At 44.7% G+C, this 25734-nt stretch overlaps 1 long non-coding RNA gene across 1 annotated transcript; it reads left to right on the top strand.

The window, feature by feature from the left end:
- The first annotated feature begins 2461 nt into the window (after positions 1–2461).
- LOC129336287 (uncharacterized) lies at positions 2462–9498 on the top strand. Its single transcript, XR_008597656.1, has 3 exons — positions 2462–3204; positions 4383–4589; positions 9249–9498. It is a non-coding gene; the product is annotated as an uncharacterized LOC129336287 (long non-coding RNA).
- The last annotated feature ends 16236 nt before the right edge of the window (positions 9499–25734 follow it).

Here is a 25734-nt window from a genome sequence, read left to right as displayed (position 1 = left end):
ATCTTCTGTTTCAGTGTGGCTTTTGAAACAAACCAGCTTGCCTTTCCCACAGGGTATGACATTTCATAATATTTCAATGATATAAAACATGCGTTTGCTTCATTCATCCCAAGTCTGATCTTTGCTTTTTATATAACGTTAATGGATACTGTATGTATAGTGCAAAGGACTCTTCATTCCTAACCTTCGAGGGTAGGTTTAAATTTGGGATTAGGGACTTGTCCAAGGCCACCCAGTGAGCTTCAAACCTCCACTTTTTCAGTCATGGTTTGAATATGGCTGTCTTCCTGCCACCCCAAGGACCCTAGCTATTGCCCCACACTATCTCATTCATTTAAAGTCTTTTGATTTTATTAGCCGTAAATACATTAATTCTGTGTGGTCGGGGTAGTGGTCGAGAAGACCACCCCTTATTTTCTTGCACCTGTTCTCAAATCCAGAGGAAGAATCCCCCTCACCCTGAAGATATAGTTGAGGAGTGGGTGGGTTATTAAATTTACCCTCCCTGATGCACCATCTAAGCAGCTGATTTGAGATGTGGGTGGTTTTGTTTCGTAGCAACGATAGACACATAGCAGGGTAAAGAAGGGAAAGTGGCTCAGAGGTGTGCCTCTTAGAAACAGGGACTGCTGTTCTGCTTACTTATGAGAAAGCCCTAACTACCCCCTTGCAGAGTAAGGATGGAAATATAAAGGGATTAGTGTTGTAATAAACCAAAATTGTTTAGGAGGACATTTTTATAAGGGAAATGGGGCTCTAGTTCTAATACCTGTGAACATTTTAGGCAATTTTATGGTATTGTTTTGTATGTAATCCACTTTTATTGTGTTGCCACTATACTGTTATAATTGCATTTTAAAAAATATTTGTAATCCACTTTGAGTCTCAGCACAAAATGTGGACTATGAATGAAGTAAATATATAAATGAAACAACAGGCTCACAACTTATGGGTGCCTTTAGCTATGGTTCTGGTGTGGGATGCCCTGACGTTGTCCATGATGCAAAGCGCTTTCAGTTAACTTTGGGCAGCCTCTAAGGTTACCAGGTGTCCAGTTTTCATTCAGACAGTCTGGTATTTTTGAGGACTATCTGGGGGAAACGTTCTCCAAATACCAGACACCTGGCACCACTTTCTCCTCCTCCCCTCTGATTCCAGGCAGCTTGCCTGCCCAGCCCTGCCCGCCCAGCCTCCTGAGCATCACCACCGGCCCAGGGAAGCAGCTGAGGAAGTGGCCAGCCAGCCCGGATGCCCAACCTCCTGTGCAGCACTGGCATGAGTGGCAGGCCTGCCCATCTGACCTCCTGCAGCTGTGTGGAGCAGCCCAGGAGTAGCTGGCCGTCCTGGGTGCTCAGCCTCCTGTGGCTGGACAGCACTGCCCAGATGTGACCATCCAGACCAGGCGCCTGGAAGTAGGACTGGCACGATGACTACATTTCGGGTAATGACATCATTGCAGCGGGGTGGGAGCACATGCATGTGAATATAAGAAAAAATGTAAGTGCCGCCCCTCCCCAGCGTCCAGTATTATTCCAGACCCTGTCTGGCAACCCTAGTAGCCTCCTTATACCAAGTCAGACCACTGGTCCATCCCGCTTACCATTATCTATTTTGATAAGCAGTGGCTCTCTAGGATCTCAGGCAGATGCTTTCCTTTGACCTACTTCGTCACTTGTAGCGTGGCCCTCTGTCTTATCTGTAAAGGGTGCTGTGTGCAGCTGCATCTGAAGGCTATTTAGAAGCTACAGAGATAATGTGGCCACAAGGACAGGTCAGATTGAATCTTCCCTAGAACTGCTTTGCTAGTTACCCATTTGCTTCCAGGAACAATTGAAAGGGCTGGTTCCCATCTGCAAAGCTCTAAATGTTCTGAAACTGCAGTGTCTTACCTGCTTACGTATGAACCTCTCCCATTGTTATTTCTTAAGAAACCCTGCTGTATATTCTGTGATACCTTGAGCAGTGAGATGGTTGGCTGGCAGAGAACCCATTCTCCTGCCATGGAGTGAGGCAAGTGAAAAAGCTTCTGCATTTTTTTAGACCTTTAATAATAGCATCCATTGCTTTTCTTTGTTTGAATGTACGGCTGCTTTTGTTGGGTTTTATGGCTTTTTTTAGTTCTAAGGAGAGCTATATTGACTACAATGGACTTAGAAAGGTGCTCAGCCCTGCTCAGGATGGTGCTGTAACCTTCACGTATGATATTGTATTGCTTAAAACAACTTGCAAGTTGCCTTTAGAGCCTGTAGGTTGTTCAGTAGGCGATGTATGTTTTAAATAATCAGAGGAAGAACAGCAAGTGGACCAGGTGCCCCTTTTCATATATGGATTCCACTCAGCTGAGAAATCTCCCCCCAAGGGATATTTATCTTCAGTTTTAATTGTCATTTGTATGTGGTTTTGATTCCAGTGAGCTGCTTTGGAAGCCTCTCTCTCAGAAGCCCTGGGTGGAAGACCTCTCCTTGCCTACAGATAGCCCCCCAACCTTAAACGACTTGAATCGGTTAGCAGAGTCACCAGCACAGGTACCAGACCCTGCAACAGACCCAGATGTCAGCTCTGCCCTCATATCTACCCAGGAAATACAATTACAGGACCCAATGGCGCAACTACACTACCTCTGGCTCTTACAGCTGCTCATCCTCCAACGTGATATATGCCCTCATGTGCCAACAATGTCCATCTGCTCTGTACATTGGACAAAACAGCCAACCTCTGCGCAAAAGAATAAATGGACACAAATCTGACATTAAAAATGGCAACATCCAGAAACCAGTGGGAGAACACTTCAATCTATCAGGACATTCCATCATAAAGGTCACTGTAGTTCAACAGAAACCTTTCAAAACCAGAATCCAACGGGAAGCTGGTGAACTGGAATTCATATGTAAATTTGACTCAGTCAGGCTTGGATTGAATAGGGACTATGAATGGTTATCTCATTATCAGAAGTAACTGATTTAATTATCAGAAGCAAACTGATCCCATTATCAGAAGCTACTATCCTCTCCATCTATATATCTGACCAGTTTCTTCTTACCCTCCATGCATCTGACGAAGAGAACTGTAATTCCAGAAAGCTTATGCTACAGTAAAGTTGGTTAGTCTTAAAGGTGCTACCGGACTATTTTCTATTTTGTCTTTGCTAAGAGGCTGGATTCAGCAGCACTTTTTAGTATGGCAAGCCAGGAGGACCAAAATACTGTAAGTATGCAACTGCCTTATTTTTCCTTTGGTCATTTTATATGGATAATTTTTCAGGAATTTTCTTTTGCAAAATATTAAACTCATGTTGTGGCATGTGACTGTATTTGCTATTTCAACTGTATTATTGTATGCTAGTATTGAGAAAATAACGACAAACAGTAAATGTACCCTCTGAGGCTTGCCTAATATGGATTAGCATGTTTATTTCTACTATATGCAAAATTCTAATAAAGTATTTCTTATCTTGATGCTGTTCACGATAGCCTGTGTTTAGCATATATAATGTTTTTGCTGCTGCAAATCCAGCGAGTGCAAGACTACCATCTGTGTTCTGGAAGGCATGATTTCCTCACATGCTCCCCTTTCCTGCAGCTTTTCCCATTCCCAACCATACTAAAGATCACTTCTGGCGTTGCAGAGGAATAGCCATGAGAATCAGTGGGCTGTAGTGAGGAGATTTAAGGGGATGAAATCAACTCTTTCCCTCAATAGAGCTGCACTTGTGGAAGGGGGAGGAGGAGCAATTTTACCTCCTTGTCCTTCTAACTCCACCCGCCCCCCCCCCAAACATATGCAGCTGTTCCTCCATTTGGTCCCATAGCTCCTGGAAATGATCTTTCCAGTACTCAGAAGGGGCTATAAAAACAGAGAGAAATGTGGGGAAATGAGGCATTCTATGCAGGGAGTAGTAGAATCCTGCCCATCATAAATATCCTTTCCATTTTTTTTTTGTCACAGCACAAAATGACATTGAAATCAACCAAGGCCTCTACATATGTTCAAAGTGTGCCTCATTCACATCATGGTTCCAGAATGCAGAGATGCTTGTCTATAAATCATTTGGCCCAGATAAAAACTCATAGGCAGGAACTGTTTTGAATTCCTTAGTGGGTTCTAAAAAGGGACTTGACTATGACGTCATCTGCATATAAAGAAACTACCCACACACAAACACAAACTAACCAACTATATATTTCCCTCTATGTAGCTTAATTCCAACGAAGAAAACCATCTCTTTTCTTTGAACAGCAAAGTCCCTAAAGTTGTCTGAATAGAGTCCCAGTTGGTATTTCCTGAAGTCACTTTGTAATCTTTGCTTAATATCTCTTACACTTCAGACTATTAACCTTGATTTACAGTATTGCAAATGCTGTCGTGCTGTTTTGTTTCTGTAGCACTGAGATGGGCTGAGCTGTACACTCGAGCCAGATAGTTCCAATGAAGAGGAGCAGATGTTTAACTATCTTCATTTCACCTCCTTGGAGGACTATAAGGAATGTCTGGTTACACCTACAGTTTCCAGTGAGGTTACGGAGTCGTCTAAGTGGGAGTTCTTTCTACAGCAGTATATAGGATGCAGCCAGCGAAATATTATCTTAGCGGTAAGCTGCTATGCAGTTGTGTTTCAAGTCTGTTGTCACCAGTAGCAATCACTTGTTAGTTGTAACTTCTATGGTAACTTATTTATTCTTGGATCAAGCATACATAACGTTTGCATAAACAAAAAAGTTTATATTTCTTGATAGGGTTACTAATAGCAACATATTCAGTCGCAATTCCAAAAGCAGGGCTCTCCACAACAGGAAGAAGATGCAAGGCTGAGAGAGCTGCATTTATTGAACATCTCATTGTCATGTTGGTATCAGTGTCAAAAACTCAAGGCCTATGACAGAGCTTGCCCACACAGCCTAGGCACGTGCAGAGGTGCTATGCCCAGAGCCAAGCCCCTTTCCCCAAGCCAGGCACACACAGTGTGCCCCAAGCCATCCCACTTGAGCTGGGCACACACAGACCTGGGCAGGAGAGGAGGTGCTGCCATGCAGTGAGCTGAGTGGGTGAGAGGCCGAAGGGGGCAGAGCCCAAAATTGCTTGCTCTCCCTCCTTCCTCCATTGGGGCAAGGCAGGCAGGCTGGGCAAGCAGGCTCCTGTGGCAGCATCGGGGCTGAGTCACTGCTTGGGATCGCCACATGCTGACCTTAGCACCTCTGCCCCTCTGGCACCCTAGGCAATCACCTAGGGCTGTCTAGTGGGTGAGCTGCCCCTGGTACTGGCATACATCTCTCTCTCTGGTTTGCACTTGAATTACTGGCAACTCTCCATTCACCTCTATTATTTCTCTTTTCGTATAGCAACTTTAAGAAGTCCTTAAGTCCCATAAGAAACCTTGCTTGCCATTCCATTCACCTACTGCTTATTCTTAGCCACTAGCTGTTAAATATTCTAGCATCTCACCTGCCCCTCTCACCTTAACTTAAAGATTTCATTTTCTTTCTAAAAGAGCCTTATTTGGGTCCATATGGAGCTACATTCGACTCTAGAGATGTAGGTTGCAGACCCCTGCTGTAAAAGAATCCAGAGCAAAGAGGAAGAAGAGACCAGTTTCTGTGCTGGAAAATGTCTGGAGGACTCTGCCACAAGAAACATTTTCATTTGGGCTGGGCTCAGTTGTGTTCTGTAGCTTACTCAGCATAATGGCTGAGACAGCCCCATGCAAAACTTAATGGGATAAATAAGGAAGATTAATCAGCTTCCTTAATATCCCTGAGAAGACATAGCCCAGAGCAATCTGTCAAGCTGAGAAATATCTGGGAAAGGGTGGTTTCCCTCAAAGTTGGGGCTAATGAAAATATGTGGCCTTCAAAGGAGGCACTCGGTTGTTATTGAAGAAAGAATGCAACCCACAACATGCTTTGTGGTTTGTCTGTTGTGGCTTGGCATATCTGCTGTGGCCTAGTCCCCCTTAGCCAGTCAAACGCTACACCTGCTGAGCAGGAAATAAATAAGTGAATGGGTGATGGAGGGTCCAACAGGCTTCATATTCTCCTCACTTTTTCATGCTCCCCCTTAAATTTCTTTAAAAATTCCTTCCTGTGCTCAGAAAGTGCCTTCCATATCATTGCCGTTGCAAACCATCCAGCTATCTCTAATCAGATAATATGGGCTCCAACATAAACACACTCTTGTACATGCATGCTCCTTTGAAGTGTAGAGGTATGCGTATCTCTGATGAGGGCCATATCATGAAACTTTCCAGCCAGTTATTTTTAAAATTGCTGAAGTCGACATAACTCTTCTGGAGCCAGATGAAGTTGCAGGTAGGCCTGTTAATTCAAAGGAAAACTCTAAGAACAATATTATTAAGACCAACCAAAATATCACAAAAGATATAGTGTTGCATAGTGGTTAGAGTGTCAGACTAGGAAGACCCAGGTTCAAATCTCCACTCTACCATGAAGCTCAGTGGCTCACTCTGGTGCAGTCATGCTCTAAGACTGGAAGAAGAGGGGGACAGACCTCTATAAACACAAACACAGACACACTCACAAAATGAGCACATGAGTACTAGAGGTTTCAAATAGGTGTATTATGCAAAGCTAAAGTAAGAAATGCTTTAACCCATATAATGAACAAGTGCTGGAACATAAGCTCATATAATACTGCAATATATCACATATGAACATTAGATCTATGGGGCATCCAATGAGTAAAATGCACTTTAATGGCCATACAATTTGTAATCATTGACAAAATATAAAATACAAAGCATTAAAATATGATTGATTGATTGATTGATTGATTGATTGATTGATTGATTGATTGATTGATTGATTGATTGATTGATTGCACTTCTAGATCGCCCTCCCTGTCAGACGGGCTCAGGACAGTGTGACAACACACAATTTGCAACATACAGTCTAAAAACAGTAAAACATTATAAATAAACATTAAAACACTATTCCATACAATAAAAAATTCTCAGTTGGTGGCTATAGATATTAAAATACAGCATTTTAGGCACAGGGCGTGGCTCTTACATCATGCCCTGCATCACACTTATGAGCTCCTGCATGGGTGGTGGACGGTCTTCAGTGGTATGGCCGGCGAGAGGACAGCCTAGCCGCAACCAAATGCCTGGCGGAACATCTCTGTCTTGCAGGCCCGGCGGAAAGATAACAAATTCACATTAATAACCATACAGAATACAAGTGACTATGTTCAGGAATGTACCAGACAACTTAATATTGAGACAGAATACAAGCGGGTGTCCATCAACCCGACTTCACACATCCAACGGATCATCAAGATTGTTTTGGATGAGGGGTTGGTGGAAAATGAGATAGACAAAAAGACCAGAGATGCCCTGATTAACCCCAGCCCCAGAATACCTGTCTTTTATACATTACCTAAAATCCACAAGTCAGGACACCCTCCCCCCGGACGTCCTATAATTTCCGGCTCTAATTCAGTCCTGGAACCTCTATCGCGTTATCTGGATTTTTTCCTGCAACCCCTAGTTATAAATACGCCTGCCTACTTAAAAGACACTATGTCTTTAATTTCTTTAGTGGAGTCAATAGATATTCCTTCAACGGTATACCTGATGTCTCTGGATGTGAGGTCTTTATATACCTCCATCCCTCACGATGAGGCGAGACATGCAGTACAGGATGCCCTTCTTTCTCGCGATGTCCAAAAACCGTCTACTCATTTTCTTCTCAATATATTAGACATCATAGTGGAGAAGAATTATTTCCGATTTAATGACGAATTCTATTTCCAGTTGAAAGGGGTAGCCATGGGGTGCGCGGCTGCCCCGAGTATCACGAATATATTTATGTCTTCCTTGGAGAATCAATGGGTATTTAATGAAAACTCAAACCCCTTTAAAGAGCATATTCTCCTTTACAGGCGATACATAGATGACGTCATAGTCTTGTTAAATGAAGAGGAGTGCGCTGAGGAACTGGGTAATTGGTTCAATACTTGGCACCCAGCGATCCAGTTTACCTGGACCGGAAGTACTAATAGCATAGACTATTTAGATGTCACCATCTATCGAGAGACGGGTAATAAGCTTGCGGTGCGCCCCTTTAAGAAAAGCACGGACCGATGCGCCTATTTACACTATCAGTCCTTTCACCCAAAAAGCTTACGGGACAACATCCCCGTGGGCCAATTCTTGAGGATTAAACGGAATTCCACCAACCCATATTTTTATAAAATTGGGCGCAGGGAGTTGGGGGAGAACTTTGCCACAAGAGGCTACCCGAGCCATGTTATTGAACAAGCTAGGACACGCTCTGATGTAACTGACAGGGAGACTTTGTTGACTCCTAGACAGAGGAGACTGGATGATAAAATTAAGTGGGGACTGGAATATACCCCCCTAGCCCCTAGGATCACCTCCATTATAAGGCAGCATTGGCACCTCATAGCTGACGTCCGTGGGTGTGAATCGGGACTGGCAGTTGGTTATAGATGGACCAAATCAATTAGAGACCTTCTAATTAGGTCTGAATTCTCCAGCACTCCCCCACGCTCTAATATACCCAAGGGCCATTTCGCATGTGGCACATGCAATGTATGTAGTCACATGGTGGGGCTTGATCAGATTTTGACAACCCGCACCTTTGCACGACGTGATTTTACAAACTGTAAGTCAGTAAATGTGGTGTATATCATCCAATGCCAGTGTCCCTTGTTATATATAGGCAGTACCATTCGCCCACTCTGAACAAGAATCCAAGAGCATATATCTAGGATCAAGAACAGGGTAATAGAAGCATCTTTGGTTGGCCATTTCCATCAGTGTAAACACTCACATCATGACTTTAAAGTCTCTGTCATTGAACATCTAGACCGTCCATACGCTTCGGATATAGGTAAAACACTCATGCAGTTGGAATCCAAATGGATTTTCCAACTTAACACTCTTTCACCGCATGGATTAAACTTAGAGATTGTCTACTCTTGTTTCCTATGAGAATTGTGATTCATTGTAAGTAGTGGAGTTTCCCCGGACCTTCCTCCAGCTGTAATTGGTTTAGATAGAACATTGATTGATTCGGCCCCAAATGAGAGATATATACACAGTCATTACCTAATCAATTATCTGTCCGTTAGCCCCACCTCTTCATAAGCCATAGGAGAGCATAACTGGAGATTGTAACACATTGTAAGTGAACATGTATTTGATTTTTAAATGTATCTTTATATGTAATATTATGTATGTATTTGCTGATTGCATTTTATATTTACAGTGTGTCCAGTCCGAATTCTTTCATGCCCAGGATGAAGTGAGTTTTTACTCACGAAACGGGTTAATGGTACTTGCCTGCACATCCCCGTCGGCGTTTTTTGAATAATTTAAATTATTGGACTGTGAATGATACAACACCTCTCTATGACTCTCCACCTTCGGCTTTCCATCAAAATAAGACACTTGGCACTTTAAATGAATGTAATGAACTGTACGGACGACAAAGACTTTTCAATGATAGGTGTACTGAATATGACCATATTGTGTATTTTTGTATTGTGAATTTATTAACTGTACAATTGCACTACTGCACTTTTGCACTTTCATATGATATACAGAATATACAACTATTGTGAATTGGTTCCCTGGTGTTGTTGTTTTTTCCCTGCATTTGACGTTCCAGGGTTGCCCGTATTTTTCCTCCTAAAATATGGAAACCGGCATATGAAGCTTTTCACATCATGGAGGTAAATAACATCCCATTACCCTTTTATTAAAAGGACAAAACCTTTTTCTCCAAGAGACTTGGCAACTCTGCTTTAGAATAGTAAGTTTTCTTATTTTAGTAGGAGGTATAAAGAGGGTGGGAGGGGGTGGGTGGGGCTGGGGTGTGTATGAAGCCAGTAATGTCACTAACATTATTATGTCACTTCCAGGTACAAACTGGAAGTGACATTGAGTAGCTCTAAGAATTGCTAGAGTTTCCAATGATTCCTAGAGCTACCCATTGTCACTTCCGGGTTGCACTGAGAAGTCACGTATCATGTGCAGAGGCCAGTGACTCTTTTTCTTTATTTTTCTCCCACCACCTGTTGGAGCAGTAGCAGGCAACGGAGATATTTGGTGGAAGATTGCTTGATGTAAGTGGACATATAGTAAGCCTAGATATAGAACCTAGGTCCCAGGAATGAAAATCAAGTCACTTAAAAGCACCAGTACTAGGTATAGAACCAAAACAAGATACAGTCTAGACAAATGGAATGAGTGCACTGAATTTATGCACGAGAGATATGTTTTTGACTATGTGCAAGTTCATTGCTCCGGTGGAGGACTTTCTGGCCCCTGAAGAAATGAATATTGTATGAAACAAGCAGATTATTTGTTGCTGGCCACTTGTAGGGCAAGTTTTTGGAGACCCTTGGGAGCTTACCATATTTTTCACAACCTACCTGTAAGAGAAGAAAAGAGAAAGCAGCTTTACACTAAAGCAATTTTGGAACAATTAATTTTGAACTTTTCTGCCTCTCTCTCTCCTGAGACTCGTGGAAGGAGGGCAATGCAGGGGAGCCCCTCAGGAGCTTCGATTTGTTATTCCACCTGAAAGAGAAGAAAAAAGAAAGCACCTTTATACAAGAAAGGACAGTTTCTTTCCATTCTTTCATTGGAGGATTCATTTTTTCTTTCAAAAATTAATAGACCACTTGTGATATAGATTGTTGGAAATATTGACTGTATTTCATGTTGTTACATTTGTTGTATTTCATTTTGATTGTAAACATGAAGATTACTGATTAGAAAAAATTGTATCTTGTTTTGGTTCTATACCTAGTACTGGTGCTTTTAAGTGACTTGATTTTCATTCCTGGGACCTTGTTTCTTTTCTACTGTTTCCTTCCCAAGGAATACCTCTTGTTTGTTTGTTTATAGTTATAGAACCTGACCTGCATCTCCCAAAATGATTGCACTCAAAACTTCACCCTCACTCAGTTCTTCCCATCCTTGGCATTTTTGACCTTATCATGCTTCAGTTATTCCTTTTGAGAGCAATCTTGCATGGGTCTGCTTAGAATCCTACTCAGGTCTCTTCAATGGGGCTTACTCCCAGGAGAGTGAAGGAATGTACTGTTAGTGACTAAAACTGAATATGGCAAGTTATTTAAAGGAGGTAAAATGTAAGTTAAGGAAGTTCATGATTATTTAAAGAAAGTGTTCATTATAAGTAGGGAAAAGTTTTGGAACATAAAAATATTGCCTTCATCCAGCTCACAATTCACAGACACATATGCCTGGCAAACAGGTTAGAGAAGGAAGGCCTTCCAAGCCTTGGTTTCTGTAAAGTAAAGCCGTGGGGGGAGAGCAGGAGAAGACTGAGGGGACAAAACAGTCTTGGGCCCTTTCACACTACTTACCTGCTTCCGGAATGCTGCGAAACATAGTGCAAAAACCGCGGAAGATAGCGTCTTCTCACAAGAGTTTTGCACGATGTCGCGCCAAACTCTCGCGAGAAGATGCTATCTTCCGCGGTTTTTGCACGATGTTTCGCAACGTTCCGGGAGCAGGTAAGTAGTGTGAAAAGGGAAAAGCACTCCACAACTGTCATATCCCCTTATGGCCCAGAAGTTACAACTCAGTGTGGCCCAACAGTGGCCCTCAAGCAACTGGGCTTGGTCAGGCCTGGCAGCAGGAGTCGCCACAGCACTGAGCCCAGCCCAGCCCGGCAGCAGCAGGCAGCGTCCCTCTGGGACTGGCCAGCCTAGTAGTGAGGTAGGGAAGGAGGGAAAGCTGAAGAGAGGAGGAGAGAAAGGTAGGTTGGCTGATGGATGGGAAGGAGAAAAGAAAACATGAAAAGGGAGAGGCTATGGGGGCTCTCAGGGAAGGGAAAGAGAGGAAACACTAGGGGAAGGGGATATGGATAAAAATGAGATGCCTCCTTGAAGTCCTTGGGGAACCTGCACTTATCAATGACTATTAGCCACAGGCTTAGCTTATCACTGGGAGGGGAGAATTTCCCACCCATGGCTCCTAATTCTCACTGCCGTTCCTGTGGCTGGCAAGAGAAAAATCACTGTTGGGTGATGACATGATGTTACCTGGAAATGCCATTAGTCTGCTTTAAGAATATCTAGTTTTCCCATATAGTTTCTGGTGAGCCTTAGATGGGCATGACATCATTTCTGGGGTTTCCTCAGAAGTGATGTCACTCTGTTACCCAACTGTACCCCTCCATGTTCCCCCCCCCTTGCTGCTGGCTGGCAACCCTCTGCTGCCTAAATGTAACCTCCATGTTCACAGTTAACATACCCTGTTTGTCCATTGCTGGAGACAACAAGGAACAGAGTTTTTGGCCTCTGTACCTTTCTTGTGGACCTTCTTGGACATTAGGTTGGCTGTTGTGGGAAACAGTGGACTACATAGACCGTCTGACCCTGCAGGGTTCTTTAGGCTTGGCAGGCAGGAGGCCTACAGCTGGCAAGCGCCGTTACCTGTTGCTGTTTGGAGCAGCAGTAGGAAAAAAATAAAATAAAAAAGTGATGTTGTCAATGCCACTACGTCACTTCTGGGTACAACCTAAGAGCTCCTAGAGGTACCCTTTGTCATTTCCAGATTGTACCCAGATGTGATGCAGTGATGTTGGTGACAACACTGACGTCAGACACATGCCTCCTTGTCTCTGCCTTCAGCCCTCCCTAGTTTGTATACATGTAAATTCTGTTCAGAATACATAAAAATGAGGAGAGAGAAAGAAGATATAGTCTTATCCCCCCTCCCTCCCATGCATTCAAAGTAAAATGTATGCAGGGCCTTGGCCTAATCTACCTCACCAGGCTTTTCTGAGGATAAAATGAGGTGTGCGTGTGGACAACGTAAACTGCATTGAACTAATTATAGGACAGGTGGGATAAAAATGTAAAAAAATAAATAATGAAGAAATAGCTAAATGAAACGTTTGTGTTTTGGAAAAGACCTCCTTTTATAAGTGGTGGTTTAAAAGAAGAGGAAGGAAATGGTATTGCCCAGACAGCCTGAAGGACTGCCATGTTTCATTTTTTATTTGTGCTATAGAGTCTTTGTGGCATGAAGGTTAAACAAATTATGTGTGTGAAAAGTGTTAAGTGAGCCTTTCCACCCATGATTTTCCAGCTGTTGCACACATCCAGATCTGGGCAGAGCTTGATGCAAATGAACAGGCCCCCAAACTAGAGACTTTATCCCCAGCTTGCTTTCTGCTTCTATTCTTCGGTTCCCAAGGGAAGGATCACGGAATGCTTAGTTCTCTTCCTACTTGAGCTTACTGATTCCAGTCTGTTTGGGGATTGAGAGTGGGTGGGAGGAGAGTGGAGAGCTCTCACTCCCCCCCCCCCGCCCCCGGTTTTGTTCCTTTCACTTTAACATCAGCCTGTCAAGGGGAAATCAAGAACAGGAAGCTTTTCCAATCATAGAGATAAACTGAGAGGAAGAACTTCACCTGTTTGATTTCCATTTGCTAGGGTGCTGTTAAAAACAGGGATGAGGAAATGTGGTTACAAAAAGGAGGAAGTAGTGTGCAATTTTATTTGTTTATTTATTTCATACACCCCCTCCCCGCCATGGGAACTTGAAGCAGCTTACACCATTCTCCTCTCCTGGATTTTATTCTTACAACAATCCTGTCAGGTAGTTTAGGTTGAGAGTGTGTGACTGGCCCAAGGTCACCCAGTAAGCTTCCATGGCAGACTGGGAATTCGGACCTAAGTCTTCCAGATCCTAGCCTGACACTCTAACCACTACACCACACCAGCTCTCTTTGATACAAGCTTACTTGGCCTCAAACTGCTTGGAATGTAATGGGATTTACTCCCTAGTAAGTGCTTTTGCAGAGGAGCTGCGGCTCAGCACCCGAGCATCTGCTTTGCACGCAGAAGGTCCCAGGTTTGGCCCATGATAACCTCCACTTGAAAGGCCTCCATCTGGGCCCCTGGAGAGCCACTGCCTGTCAGAATAGAGAATGCTGTTGACCTTGACAGAACAGTGGTCTGACTCTGTATAAGGCAGCTTCATGCTTTCGTGTGAGCTACTCAGGGCTTTTTTTCAGGGGGAACGCAGTGGAATGGAGTTCCAGAACCTCTTGAAAATGGTCACATGGCTGGTGGCCCCGCCCCCTGATCTCCAGACAGAGGGGAGTTTAGATTGCCCTCCGTGCCGCTCAGCAATCTAAACTCCCCTCTGTCTGGAGATCAGGGGGCGGGGCCACCAGCCATGTGACCATTTTCTCCAAGGGCAACCCACTGAGTTCCACCACCTCTTTCCCCAGAAAAAAAGCCCTGGAGCTACTTAAGTATAAAGTATGCCCGGGCTACTCGTTTCTTTAAAACTTTTCTTCTTTCACTAATAAACAACTCTGTATGGTTCCAAAAGAATGAGCCGTGTTTGAGGTACATCTGAAGGGCTTGCCCTTTCTAAAGGTTCCCTTTCAGAAAAGATAGCGCTGAGAAAATGTGCTGAATTTTCAACAAAGTATTAATCTTCAGGAGAAAATGTTTAGAAATCCTTTATGTGGACTGAAAAAACATGGAGATCGTTTAATGATAGGTTATATAACTATCATTCATTGGCAGAACATATATGTGGTAACTACCATGTAATCACCAAGCAAACTCCTCATTATTTTCATCCTACAAACCAGAACACGTGTTAAATGATATTTTGGGAACTGTTGAATATAATTACCAAGCTCTTTAACTCTACAGGAACACAAAATTACTATGCAGTTGCACCAGGACTATATAGTTATTGAGTGCAGTCCAGCTTCCATTTTTGGTTGTGGTAAATGGCACATTTGTCCCTAAACTTAATGTATTAAGTAACTGCCAGATACTTTTATGTGATCACCATTTCATTATTTTTTTTATTCAAACTGGCCGATATTCGCTGGTACTAGAGAAAAGTTTTTAAAGGTCAAGATGTTGTCATTAAAGAACTGAGATCAAATTTAGTAAAAGCCTCATTTATATTGGTTGATTAAGACTGTATTTAGAGTGTGGAAGCAATGAAAAAGACAAATGTCTTACCAGGGGTTATTAGGAAAAGGGGTTGAAATAAAATTTTATTTTTTTATTCAATTTATATACTGCCCATCCCCAGGGGCTCTGGGCGGTGGCCAAAATGGCCAAAATGTAGACACCTTTGGAATATTGTGGGTTCTGGTTGCAGTACCTCTAAAAGGGTTTGCAGAGGTGGAAAAAATGCAGAAGATAGTAACCAAGACTGATTTGATTGATTGAATTCTTGGCTTTCTTGCTGAGAATTGAATATAAAACAATGCAACCAAGCACTATAATTTAAGACATCCAACAAACAATGCAATAGGACTAGGATTACAAAATCAGAAATTAGTGCAAAGGAAAAACAGTATAAGACACGGCATCCCATAAACAATTAAATTACAAAAGAAGATGATAAAACAGTAGGACCAAGATAATAATACAATAGTGGAATAAACAACAGTTGTGTTCCCTTGATAAAAATGCCTGCCTGATCATTTCTGTTTTACAAACTCTGCAGAATTTTTGATATGTGGAGTCTTCCCAACATCCTCAGGCAGGTCATTCCACACACATATGGGCAGCTGTTGTTTTTACCCATTTGCAGGGTCTGAAGACGGGAGCTCTGACTCTTGAAAGCTTACACTCTGGAAATCTTATTGGTCTCTATGATCCCAATGGACTAAATTCCTGCATTTTCAGGGTGGCATCTTCAAAAGGCTTTGCTTAGATGCAGCTTTTGTGATGGAACATAGCAGGAGAAGTGGTCCTGCAGATGCGTGGGTCCAAGGCCACAAAGGACTTTTGTAGGTGGTAAGCAGGACCTTGAATTGAACCTGATAACTGATCAGTAATCAGCAGAATGCCTGCAGAATGGGTGTAATATGTGTCTGGGGTCTGCAACCCAGCTCCCGGACTTACCTGGAGAAAAGGACGGGAGACCCCTAGGAGACATTCACCCAGCTGCTTCCACAGGCACGTGTCCAGGGGGCTGGAACAGGCACAACACCCCAGCAGCAGAGCCAGGGAGCTGGAACAGTCACAGCCCCCCAGCAGCAGAGTCAGGGGGCCCAGAAGCTCCAGGAAAGGCAACACAGCCAGCAGCAAGTGTGGGAGAGGAAGAGCCAGAGGGGGAAGCCTGCCAGGGAAGGGCAGCCACGCCCAGCTCCAGGGGACAGGCAGCCCAGATGCCGACTGGAAGGGCACCTCGTGAGCACAGGCAGAGACAGCCAAGGCGTGGCACCTGGAAAGGCCCTGCCAGCCCAGTCCTGCAGGGAAGGTTAAAGGAGAATGAGGGAGGGAGAGAAGAAGGCACACCCAGAGGAAGCCTCAGCTGGGACACCTTTACATTCAGCCCCACCCTGCTAGAGAAGCAGGGAAGGTGGAGTTAATGAAAGAGAAGAAACACCTGAGAGCAGACACAGCTGGGCAGCCTCAGGAGAGAGAAGGAGCTTGGAAGGAAGGGCGGAGGCAGCCAAGGGAAACCCTATAAAAGCTGGCTCAGGAGAGCATTCAGGGTGGGTTGATGGAGGTGGAGGTGGAGGTGGAGGTGGAGGTGGAGGTGGAGGTGGAGGTGGAGGTGGAGGTGGAGGTGGAGGTGGAGGTGGAGGTGGAGGTGGAGGTGGACTGGGTGAGGTATACCACCCCTCCTTCCACAGAGCAGGGTCCTGCAGCATCCCTGGCACCCCTTTGATGTCAGGGCTGGCATGCTGGGGACCCACCCAGCGGCAGCTGCCGCAAGCCCTGATAATATGTACCTTGCTCCCAATAGTAACCAAGCTGCACTGTTCTGTACCAACTGGAGTTTCTGAATGTACTTCAAGGACAAACCTATGTAGGGTGATTACAATAGTCTAGCCTCAAGGTTACCATGACACATGGTCAAGGTGGTGAGTCAAGGTGGTGAGCCATCTTCTGGGCTAAGTGAAGATGGAAGCAAGCATTTTTTGCAGGAATTGGAACATCTTTCTTATGAGGAAAAGCGAAAGAGTCTGGGGCTTATGATTAATGAGGAAATATGACAGAGATTTGTAAGATCATGCAAGGGATGGGGAAAGTGGGTGGATAAAACTTGTGCTCTCGTTTTCATCATACTTAAACTCAGGGGCATCCAATGAAATTGATGCATAGTATTCAGGAAAAAATAAAGGAAGTGCTTCTTCATTCAGCAAGTAATGAAATTGTATAATTCACTGCCAGGGGACACAGTGATGGCTGCACAGATGACATTAAGAAGATTTAGGAGGACAGGTCCACCAGTGGCTACTAAGTAAAGGCAATATTGATATCCAGGTACATTAAACCTCAGAATGCCAGTTTTAGGAGGTGACATTGGGGGCATCTATATTTTCTTGGTTGGCCCTTTGGGGCATCTGGTCAGCCACTGTGTGAAACAAGATGCTGGATTAGATGGACCAATGGTCTAATCCACCGGACAACCTATTATAGTCTTATTTTAAGTAGCCAGAATAGGTTGCTTAAACTGACTACTTTGTGAGTCAATTAATAAAATAGTCTATAACCCAGTTTTATTGGAACACTTAGTGACTTATCTCAACATTCTTCAGATGTTTTGTTTGATAATCTACAGCTTTTGCTTAACATGTGACAACCAAGAGATGTTCAGAAGACCTGTAAAAAGCTCAGCCTAATCTAATTTACAGGGTTCTTGTGAAGATAACACAGTGAAGGGAAAAATTGTTGAAAAGACTGAGTGGGGTTGCCAGCTCCAGGGTGGGAAATTCCTGGAGGTTTGGGAAGAGGAACATGGGGATGTAGTGAGAGAATTGGGGGTGGTGAGGGACCTCAGTGGTCTATAATGCCATACAGCCCACCTTGCAAAACAGCCATTTTCTCCAGGGGAGCTGATCTCTGCGGCCTAGAGATCAGCTGCAATCCCAGGAGACTTCCAGCCACTACCTAGCGGTTGGCAACCCTAATAAATGGTCACTTCATTGGTGTGTGGCAATACTTAACTCTTCCCTTCTCTGAACTTGGCCCATGGTGATGATCTCACCATACAGCCCATCACACAATGATACGAACTTTGCCACGTAATCATTACATGGTAATAATAAACAGGTTAGCTTGGAGCACCCAGGCATTTCTCCCCATTTTCTTCTTAATTTCTCTCAGTGGCACAATTTTTATGCACTGATGGCAGTATTAAGAGATTAAGTTTTTTAAAAATGGCCACAATAATCCTATAGTATAATCCTCTGTGGGTGGGAAAGGTGTATGATTTCTTTCCTGATTTTCTGTAAGGCCAGATTAGTTCATGAAGCTATTTAGAAGAATGTTTTATGATTCAGAACACCTCTAACTTTATTAAGTGCACCAAGTATACTCAGAGCAGTACACTTTAATTCTGCCCATCATTGGCAACCTTAAGGGCCAGGCTGGATCTGAAGCCCTCCCCCCAGAATCTCTAGAAATTCTAGAAAGGTGCAAATATTTGCTGCTTTCTTTTGGGGTTCACTTAGAGGTGAGCAGGGCTGATGACGGACAGCAGTTTATGAGAGATGAAGGTGGGATGATACAGGGATTATTTTCCATTGTGTTCAAACTCATTCCTTTCGCCATAATGTAATCTCTTGTCAGACTGGTTTGCAGGTTTCTGAAGTCATACAAAACCTATGAATGTTTTATTTGTTTATCCAACCTTCTGTAAGCCGCCTTTCTGCAACTGACTCAAGAGAGGTAACACTATATACACGCATCATAAAATATGCTCTAAAATTCCTCAATCAATAATATTAATTTGCACTGTATGCAAAACAATAGACTACTACTCATAAACACTTCTAAGTACTTCTCGGTCAAGGAGGTCAGGGCACCATACATGTTTCCCTTATCCCTGTTTTATCTTCACAACAACATCCCTTTGTGGTTAGTCAGAGAGACTATGATCGGATCAATGTTACCTAGCAAGCTCTAGAATGGGAATTCAAGCCAGGTTGCTTACTGGGGGGGAATTGATCTCCCACTCCACTAGGCTTTGCCCTCTGGCACTCCAGCTGGTGGCATGGAAAAAGAAAAATAATTAAAAATCATTGTTGGTGACAGTATGACATCACTTCTGGGGGGACCTGGAAGTGATGCCAGTCCTCTCTAGGAATCACTGGAAATTCTATGGTATGACATCACTTCTGAGTTTTACTGGAAGTGATATCATGCCATCACTGATGGATGCCCCCTCCATGTCTCTACTGCATCTGGTCTCTCTGGACTGGGTTCAGCCAATGAGAAAACACTACAGAACAGAACCAGACAGTACCCAACCACAAGCACAAGGCATTTCCTTGCTTCATGTTGTTTCTCGTTGGGCTAAGTTGCTACAATGTCCCTTGCTTCAGTTTGGTTTGGGTGGAATGGCTGTGATTCTCTGATGTGATGTTGGTCCCCCTGCTTCAGTTCGGTTCTGGGGCAATTCCATTCTGGTGCTTCAGTTTGCTTTTGTTGGACTCGTCCGGGGCCTACAGCCCAGCCCCCAGACTTACCTGGAGAAAAGGACGGGAGACCCCCGGGAGACAACTGCCCAGCTGCCTCAACAGCCAGTTGTCTGGGGTGGAGCAGTCACGGCACCCCAGCAGTAGAGTCAGGGTGCCCAGAGGCTCCAGAGAAGGCAACACAGCCGGCAGCAAGTGTAGGAGGGGGAGAGCCAGAGGGAGAAGCCAGCCAGGGAAGGATAGCCACGCCCAGCATCAATGGACAGGCAGCCCAGATGCTGGCCGGGGTGGCACCTCGGGAGCAAGGCCAGGGAAGCACAGCCACATCCAGCCCCAATGGACAGGCAGCCCAGATGCCAGCTGGGGTGGCACCTCGTGAGCAGAGGCAGAGACGGCCGAGGCGCATCACCTAGAAAGGCCCTGCCAGCCCAGTCCTGCAGGAAAGACTGAAGGAGAAGGGAGGAGGAGGAAAAGGAGGTACACCTGGAGGAAGCCTCAGCTAGGACACATTCACATTCAGCCCCACCCTGCTAGAGAGGCCAGGAAGGCCAGGAGGAGTTAGTGAAAGAGAAGGAACACCTGAGAGCAGACACAGCTGGGCGGCATCAGGAAAGGGAAGGAGCTTGGAAGGAAGGGCAGGGGCAGCTAAAGGAAACCCTGTAAAAACTGACTCAGAAGAGTGTTTTGGGTGGGTTGTGTAGGAGTGATGGAGTGGAGGAGGAGTGGAGAGACGTGAGAGAGTGCAAGGAGGGGAGGAGGAAAGCTGATGAAGGAGGAGAAGGAGGAGAGTAAGAGTGATGATGGGGTCAGGTTGAGCAGGCCAGTGAGTGGACTGAGAGGGAGTCTGGGTGAGGTATACCGCCCCTCCTTCCACAGAGCAGGGTCCTGCAGCATCCCTGGCACCCCTTTGATGTCAGAGCCAGGCCTGCTGACACCCCGCCCAGCAGCACCCATGGCAAGCCCGGACAGGGCTAAGTTGCAGCAGTGGTTTGGGTGGAATAGATGTGATTCTCTGATATGGTGTTGGTCCCTGTAACGAAATGGTTGCCAAGGGTGAAATGCATGGTGGTTGCAGTTAATCTGTCTTAGAGGGGGGGGGGGATGTTCCCCAATGAGGTTTGATGGGCTGTAGGGCCAGGGAGGGGCCTGCAGGAGTTTTGGTGGGGGATGCCCTTCTTCCTGGACTACAGCTCCCAGCTGCCCTGGGGCCAAGAAAGTGCAGGGAAAAAAATAAGGGGTGGAGCCTAAATAGATAGACTCAGCTGATCCTGAGGGAAAAGGAGTTGCCTTCTTGGTTGAAGAAGGAGAGGCTCCTGCTGCTGGGTGAAACCTGGTTGCCTAGGCCCTAAATGTGGAGGGCCTGGGAGGCAGCAGAAAGGAAATAAAGGGTGAACCTTCCCTGAGACCACCACCCCTTAAGGTAGAGTAGGGAACAGTGTGGTAGGGAAAGCAGACAGCGGTTCTCTTCAGTTTGATTTTCTGCCCTATGAGTTCTGAACCGGGGGGGGGGGTCTACCCCTATGTGTTGTGCCTTTATCTGCTTTGTATATAGTGCTCTGTATATAGTTATTAAATACTTTTTGAATATAAAGTACCTTGTGGTGCTCTGACTACGTAACCTCCCCAACTTGGCACGCTACAGGAAGGGAGGGAGCCCGGGAGAAACGGATCAGGCCATATCTTGGTGGGTTGCTAATTCTCCGGGGCCCCACCCAAAGATTGGGTAATTCATTTCCCAGTAAGGACATTCAGCCAGAGGGGTCTCACTGCCCCTCAGTCAGGCAGTGTACAAATCAGTGAGTGGTGGCAGCGACGAAGAGTGTGAACCACGCCCACCAGGGACGGTGGGAGGCAGATAGCGGGGCTAGCAGGCCATTGATGGCGGCTCAGTTGCTGGGACTGAGAGCCAGCGCCCGTTCCGCCACAGTCCCCTTCCTTCACTTTGGTTCTGGGGGATTCCATTCCTGTGCTTCAGTTTGGTTCTATTGGGATTTCTCTCAGATGAGTTCAGCTTGCATTTGGGAGTGTGTCTTGACCATGGCAGCTTTACCCCAGTGTGTTTCTGTAATGGGAGTCAGCTTTGACTTTTTCACCGTAGGAAACAATAGAGTGGCTGGAAGCACCTTGTTCAATGGCTCATAGAATTGGTCCTTGGGGTCCAATCTTTCTGAAACTTGGATCATTAGAGAACAATGAAGAGTAGGAGCCCCAAAATTTTGGTGGATTTTTCATGAAAAATACCACCCCCAGCCCCCTGGATAGCTCCCAGATATTTTCCCTCTTAGGGAATAATGGAGAGTGGGTGGGGCACCTTATTTGTGTCCCCATAAAATTGGCCTTCGGGGTTCAATCTTCATGAAACTTGGAGGATCTTTAGAGGACAGTCAAGAGTAGGTTTCCTCCAACTTTGGTGAAGTTGACCTCTCCAGCCCACCGGATATCTCCCAGAGTGATTTTCCCATTTAAAAAAATGGCTAAATTTTTCAGAGATACCTGAACTGAATTAGAGAATCAATTTGGAATTTGAGGAGTTCCAATTTTTTTCTCAGATTTGGGGGTTTTTTGGTGCACACCCCTAGTGTTTAGTCCACTCTAAATCTAGGGAAAGCTATAGTGTATACTTTCTACTATCTAAAGCCTACTGAATATTTCTCTTGTTTCCCCCCCAACTTTTTGTTGTGCTTTTTCTCTGCCTGTTGGTTGGATATATCCTGAAGGTCACTCTGCAACAGTTAATGCATCTTGCAATCCTGGGCTGATTCCACATGGAGGAGTTTCTCTGTTTCAGCAAGTCCATTTCTCCATTTCAGGGCAATGTCATAATGCTGTTATTACACAAGTGGCCAGTGTTTATCTCAGTTCTTTTAGTTCTCGTTTGAAAAGTTCCTTGAAGTGCTCTCTCACCCCTTCTCTCAAACAATAGGGGGGCAACTAAGTCTTTTCAGTGTAGATGACTGCAGCAGGACACTCAATACCTTAAAAAGGATTCAAATATTGTGCTATTCTGGAGCCGTGTTACACACATGCACATGTTTGTTTTAAAAAAGTACTATTGCATTATTCTTGAGCCATGCTCTCTGTACACTGATTTTTTTAAAAAAAAAAGTGGATGGAGAATCATGACAGCGTCATGACAACAGCTGGGAGGGGAGCAATGCAACCCTCACCTGGGCCGTTTCCACACAGCTCCCCGCTGCTCGTAACAACCCGGAAGATCGTGCAAAAACCGCAGAAGATCGCGTTTTCTCGCGCGAGACTTGCGCGACGTCATGTGATGTCGCGCAAATCTCACACGAGAAAACACGATCTTCCATGTTTTTTGCGCGATCTTCCGGGTGGTTACGAGCAGTGCGGAGCTGTGTGGAAACGACCCTGGTGTGAAAGGGAAACCACAGCTAACAATGGGGGAAAATGTGATTACCCTGTGCTGTGTTGAATCTCTGTTGTACGTGTGAATTCAGCAACTGTTGTGCTGGCAACATGAGTGCCATAGGGAAAAACTTCATGTTGAATTAGCACTGTTGTTGCAGTAAACTTGATAGGACACAACTCTGCATGTGCAGTACCTAAAAGGTATCTTGCCTTTGGAACACTGCCCTCTTTGAGACTCGCCTGGTGCCTGCTTCACCATTTATTTATTTATTTCCTTCATTTATAGTCCACTTTTCTCCCCAGAGGGGACCCAAAGTGGTCTATATCATTCTCTTCTCCTCCATTTTGTCCTCACAAAAAATGACTGGCCCAAGTTCATCCAGTGAGCCTCCATGGTAGGGTGGGGATGTGAAACTGGGTCTCCCAGAGACTCCGATCACTATGCCACGCTGGTTCTCTTTTTACCCAGTCTTTCAATCTGGGTTTTTTATTTTTCTAGCTTTTTAAATGGCCTGAGGCCAAATTTTATAGATATGTTTATGCATTCTTATCCCTGGGCTTCTTTTTTTGGTTGTTTTTATATGGATAACATTATTTTTAAGGTAAGTTGCCTTGAGCAGGACTTTGATGAAGTGGCATTGAAATTGCCCTCAATAAATAAATGAACTCTGCTAATAATAACCAGCACCTTGGCTTGGATCCTATGACAATGTTCCCTTGTGCTTTTCTCTGGCTGCTGCACAGACTTTTTTCTTCTGCAGCACCAGCTTACTCGGCTGCTAGCACTTCCATGTGCAGAAGATCATTGTTTTTCAATCAGCCCTTATCCCCTCAGAAATGCAAGCGGCAGAGGAAGCAAGCACCACAGTGGAGGAAAGCCTCTGAAGCAGCGAGAGAGACACATGAAGGGAACAATGCTGTTCGACCTCCAGGTGGAGCCTGGAAATCTCCCGGAAATATAACTGATCTCCAGACTGCAGTTCCCCTGGAGAAAATGGCTGCTTTGGAGGGTGGACTCTGTGGCATTATACCCTGCTGTAATCCCTCTCCTTATAAACACTGACCTCCCCTGTCTTCATCCCCAAATCTCCCAGAGTTCAAAACCCTAATCAAAGTCCTTAAATTGAGCCCCAGATAAAAACTAAGCAGACACATTTTGTATTAACTGAATTTTCTGAGTCATTTTGAAGTAGGATTGCCAGCTGGGAGCCTTTTGAGAGCAGGAGCATGTGTGAGGGGTGGAGACTGGGAGGAAAAGAAGTTTTGTGACATTTCCAGGTGAGTAACTGGAAGTGACATTACAGTGTTGAGCGACACTATAGGAATCCCCCTAATCTCTATGGTTGTATGATGCCCCCCCCAGTTTTGCTCCTGCAGCTCCACTGAGCGAGGGTGGGAGCTGGAGCAGTGATGGTCCGAGAGTGGTCTGTTTCAAGGGCAACCCCATTATACATTGTATTATAACAGTCTGTCTTAGAAATTCCTGTAGCCTGGATCAGCACAACCAGATCTGCTGATAAAAAAACCATTTTTGCCATTGTGCCCACCTGTCTCTCAGACAAGAGTGTTTGAACCACCAAAACATCCAGGCTCCAAATTGACTCAAATAAGCACCATTCTAAGTAAGACCAAACCATTCAAATTCGTAGCTTTAATAACCAACATCTCCTCTGTCTTATGTAGATTGTTTGAGCCACAAAACCACCGGTGTTAGACACGAGGGTAGATCAGAAAGGGCTGTAGATGAAGATTCAGATTTTAAAAATAGAGCTGCACATCATCAGCATATGGACGACATACAACTTGAAAGCTTTTGATCATTGCAGTCAATGGTTTGACATCAATACGTAAAATAAGAACATGGGTAATAATATGAAAACTTGGTGCTCTCCGCATGCCAAATCTTACCAACCAATTCAGATTTATTTATTTATTTAGACATTTACACCCCGCTTTTCTCCCCAGTGGAAATTCAGAGTGGCTTACAACATGGATGTCCCCTCCTCTATTTTATCTTCCTAGCAGCAACCCTGTGAGACAGCCTTTGAGAGAGTATGTGGACCACGATCACCCAATGAGCATACATGGAAGAGTACAAATTTGAACTCAGGTCTCCCAGAACTCTAGTACAACACTCTACAACACTTTGCTGGCTCTTGGAATTTCTGAATCCTTCATCACCACCCTACAATGCTGCATCAGACTTAAAACATCCAAGAGCCCTCCCCTTTAGAGCTGGGTTTCCCACCGCCACACCTAACAGTCTGGCTACTACAACACACTGACTCTCGCATATAGATATGATAGCCCTTGTGTCTTTTCTAACAGGAACCAAATGTGACTTCAACATGTTGCTAGACAGGAACACCCTCTTTGGAGAGCTGTCTGTGCATGTGTACAAAATTAACAAAAACAGCCCACCCCTGCCAAGGCCGCCTTGTTCTTGCAGAGTATGTTTGGCAAGCCTGTTGTCAGCAGGTCTCGGCTTAGTCGAAGCAGCAAGAGCTATGCAAAACCTGAGTGTGGCAAGCAGAGGGCCTTCGTGCTAACTGTGCCTCTTCAGAAGGGCCAAGAAGCCAGTCAGACATATGGCCTCGCTGCATGCTCAGGCCTGTCTGTTCTTTTCACATAAAGCTCGTGCATAAGACATAGATCGGTTCCACCTCAAAAAACGTAATCAGCCATCGCCCTTCATTGTCTTCAAAGAAAGCCAGCTATTCAGTGGAAGACTTTTCCTTACAAAGGGGAAAAAAAAGGCTTTCATTCTCTCATATCCTTTTAGGGATTCTGTGTTAGCGAGCACTCAGCTTTAGACCTGGTATCCAGTAAAAGTACCTACTTATTTAGCACAAGAACCCAACTTATTTGGTACTGTTTTGGTAAATAGAAGGGTAATTGGTAGTTCAGCTCAGGGACATTAGGAAAA

This window comes from Eublepharis macularius, chromosome 9 (assembly GCF_028583425.1).
Source record: "Eublepharis macularius isolate TG4126 chromosome 9, MPM_Emac_v1.0, whole genome shotgun sequence".
Lineage (NCBI taxonomy): Eukaryota > Metazoa > Chordata > Lepidosauria > Squamata > Eublepharidae > Eublepharis > Eublepharis macularius.
Note: the sequence above shows the minus strand (reverse complement) of the source record. Positions and strands in the feature narration are given on the sequence as shown.